Here is a 3,118-nt window from a genome sequence, read left to right on the forward strand (position 1 = left end):
ATCCAAGTGAACCCTTATACTTGACCCAAGCTAGGTCCTTATTATGACCAATTGATGTATGCTTAGTTATATAATTAAGGCTAAGTAGTCCTTCGAGTCTGTTAGGTATGTCCTAAGCCCATCTTGTTAATATGACTGTAGTAATTTGGGTTTTGGTGAAATTTTTTGACCTAGATGTAGGTTTACCTCACATCTGTGCATGGAAATGTTTTGATATCAACTAGATCCCTCGTTTAGTATGACCGCTTAAATCCTAGTGTCGTGCTTATGCCTAGAATAGAGTAGCACCAACGCATACTCACGAATCTAATTTACAAGGTCTTGTGAGAGGTATGAACTCTACTTACGACGATTTGTCCCTTGCGATGCATGAGGCAAAGTCGATGCACCTTGCAAATCGATGCTTGGCTGCAATCCTCCTCTCTTTGAATGTTATGTGTCTACCCCTTTACTCTCTTACCTCTGCCTGAGTGGTGATAAGGTCCTAAATAGAGAGTTGGTCTCCGAAATAGTAGTCTCTTTCCGAGTCTCGGGTACGTGAGACAGTAGGGCCTGTAGTAGCGTGCAGTTTCCGAACTCGGGTTATAGTCTACCTGTTTTAATCCCCGATGTTCGCGATCTGCCGGGTCTTCGCCGGGAGGGCTCTGTCAGTCGGTCCCCCGTGGTTGAGGTCATAGCACCCTCGTTGATCTCCACATGGTGGTTGTTGCCATTGCTGTCGACATTCAACCCTCGATCACGATTGCCCAACGGGGCACAGGTTCGATGTAGTCGAAACGGTTCGCGGAAACCCTTGCTACGCATGGAGGATTGATTACCTCCAGTTCCGCTTCTGATTCTCCTCATAACCATTCACCATTTCTCGGGTTCGGATTGGGAAAGTAGGGGTCTTCCGGTAAGTAGGATCTTGCTATGTTGTACTTGCGAGAATAAGAGTGGAAGAGATAATTACTAGGCGTCTAACTCTATAATTAATTATTTATAGGGGTGATCCTTATTAGTTACTTCTATAATGACATAGTTCATACTAATTACATATAACAAGATATGATAGACCTTCGAATAAGTGATCCTACCCTAGATCCACATCCAAACAAGGAAAAGGAAGTAAGGCAATGACCACAAATTCTAAGTCTATGATTTCTAGGTTATATAATATCTTAGGGTATCCACTTAGGGGCTATAGATCTATTATTAAGGATCTATTTAGTTTTCATTTAAGTTATAATATCACAAAATACTCCTATAGTATTTTAAACTCGTGTTCTGTTCTAATGATCTCATTGTGGTAGTGTTGGTAAGTATTTAGACTTGTTGCCATATCACAACCATTCTTGGGCATGTGCTAATCACTCCTCGGACTAGCATAGTTGATCAGGCTATGCCATTCCCAAGACTGATCATACACCCCCGAGCTTACCTGTGATATTCAACAATCATTACTTTAGTTTTGTTCTAGAATGATGCTGACCTTAGTATGTATGCATGCCTGTATACTTTTAATAAGAAATTACTTATTTCTAAAAGTGTAGTTGTTTTGAAAACTTTAAATCAGAGACTCTAGTCCCAATGCATTTATAGTTTGTATATCTTATGTGGTTTGATATACTGAGTTCACTATAAACAATGCTCTGATACCAATCTGTCACACCCCCAAACCAAGGATGGCGGAAACGTTCGGGGGTGGAGGACTTCATGTATAGTATCACAACAACGAGTATAATAGTGCTCAAAGTAAATACAACCAATCATATATATCTATTCGAAAGAGTTACATCATTGTATGAATTACATGTTCTAAATCAATTACAATATGTAGACAATAAGTATGAAATGTTTGACGCCTTAACGTCCCATCCTCAAAAGCACTTGGTTACCTGTTTATTGATTTCCTGAGAATACAAGTAGTTTTGAAAAAGTGTCAACACAAAGGTTGGTGAGTTCATAAGAAATTTTGTTGGAGAAGTAAACCGTTTTCCTTGTAAAAGCGATAGTATATGTATCCAGAAAATCCGATATTTTCTTTATAAAAGTTATGTAATGTAGTCTTATAACCGAAGACCAAAATGTATAAGTAACCTCTCTTACTAATAGAAAATGATATGTGTTTAAATTGACATAAACGCGCCTGAATTAAATGAAATTCCCGTAAATTCTTATGTTTGTTAATACTTTATGTATATGTAGTCCTAAATCTTAGGACCGAGAAAATAACAAGTATTGTCCATACTTAAAGATATAAGTGTGGTTTCAAATGATGTGTAGTCATAAATACCAAAACCGAAAGTGTACAGTAATATCTGTACTTATTGAGGTAATAAGTGATTTTAAAATCGACATAAAACCCATTTAAGTTTTATAAAAATCCCATAAACTTTATGTATTGTTATATCCCTATGTGAGTCGCTATAATCATACTATGACTAAATGAACCTGCCACGACGTTTCTCAGGCGTCGTAAAACTGAAATGACATTTGTCACCCGTAGACCTGCAGGTCCCACTGTAGCTAGCAGCAAGGTGTGGGGTGTCAAACCCAATATAGATCTATACACAACTATCACGTTCTCCCTCCAGGAGACTCTGATTATAACTAACAGAAATTATATCCCGCACTCGGACGTACGGAAAGAGATTGTCTCACAGTTTAGGTTAACAAGTTTACGAGTTGTGTGCGTGAGTGTAAAACCTTTCTGTATGAATGTACCCTTTTTGTATGTCTGTGTTATGTGGTGTATCATAAACTATACCTATTATAGTTTTATCCAAAATGTTTGTAATATATAAGAACTCTTTTATGAAAAAGCGTTAGTGTTATGATATCCATTAAACTATGCTTATTATAGCTTATATACGTGTTCTAAATGAATGAATAATCTTATCATGAATGACTTATTTTCAGTTTATGATGATAAAATTTACAAAGAAACACATTCAATACTTAGAATTTATATTTATACACTTTGCTCAACATAATACAAAGTGTTATGAAAATTATATGATGTTAACTAAATTAGACCTTCCTGCACTGTTTTAGAAAAGCCATAGAAAAATCATACGAAGTCGAAAACTAAATCCGTAAATTCTGAGAGTTCCCAAAATGTGTCTAGTTTACTCAT

Source organism: Lactuca sativa, chromosome 3 (assembly GCF_002870075.4).
Source record: "Lactuca sativa cultivar Salinas chromosome 3, Lsat_Salinas_v11, whole genome shotgun sequence".
NCBI lineage: Eukaryota > Viridiplantae > Streptophyta > Magnoliopsida > Asterales > Asteraceae > Lactuca > Lactuca sativa.